The sequence below is a fragment of the Cherax quadricarinatus genome, chromosome 36 (genome assembly GCF_038502225.1).
Source record: "Cherax quadricarinatus isolate ZL_2023a chromosome 36, ASM3850222v1, whole genome shotgun sequence".
NCBI lineage: Eukaryota > Metazoa > Arthropoda > Malacostraca > Decapoda > Parastacidae > Cherax > Cherax quadricarinatus.
In genome coordinates, this window is record NC_091327.1 from 23,649,381 (window position 1) to 23,649,751 (window position 371).

Consider the following 371-nt stretch of genomic DNA (forward strand, 5'->3'; position numbering starts at 1 on the left):
ACCAAGGGTTTCCCTTCCATTAAGAAACTTAAAATTTTAATTGACCTGAATGATACCGTAAAGGAAAATGTGTTCAGTCTTACCACTACTAAAACATTTGTAATGTTTATATTTTAAACGTCGCACTGCTTTGAAATCCAAATAAAAATAAACCCAACTGAGTTTTTAGGTAATCCTATATTAAATATTTATAATTCATCACAACTATGTATCAGTAATCATACTTAATTCAAACATTTTAGAAACTTTCAGCAGAGGTTAATATGAACGTATACATATCTAATATAAATAAAGGCGATCTTATCTTGGATGACTTAATGTGCTGCACAATTTTGCAATCCAAAATTCGCGCCAGCTGTGGTTATTGAACA